Source organism: Sapajus apella, unplaced genomic scaffold, assembly GCF_009761245.1.
Source record: "Sapajus apella isolate SASKATOON/1434 unplaced genomic scaffold, GSC_monkey_1.0 scaffold14, whole genome shotgun sequence".
Lineage (NCBI taxonomy): Eukaryota > Metazoa > Chordata > Mammalia > Primates > Cebidae > Sapajus > Sapajus apella.
The window spans coordinates 26,791,995-26,792,364 of record NW_022436954.1 but is presented as its reverse complement, the minus strand read 5'-3'; positions in this window follow the sequence as shown (position 1 = coordinate 26,792,364).

Genomic DNA, 370 nt, shown 5'->3' with positions numbered 1-370 from the left:
GACACAGATAGAGAAGCCTCATAGCGTCCCAGAACGTTGCATTAAAAAGTGCTGGTCGAGGTCAGGAGTTCGAGACCAGCCTGGCCAACATGGTGAAACCCTGTTTCTACAGAAAATATAAAACTTAGCTGGGTGTGGTGGCATGCACCTGGAATCCCAGCTACTCGGGAGGCTGAAGTAGAAGAATCACTTGAACCCAGGAGGTAGAGATTGTAGTAAGCCAAGATCACACCACTGCACTCCAGCCTGGGAGGCAGAGCAAGATTCCGTCCCAAAAAGAAAGAAAGAAAGAAAAGAAAGAAAGAAAGAAAGAAAGAAAGAAAAAGAAAGAAAGAAAGAGAGAGAGAGAAAGAAAAGAAAAGAAAAGAAA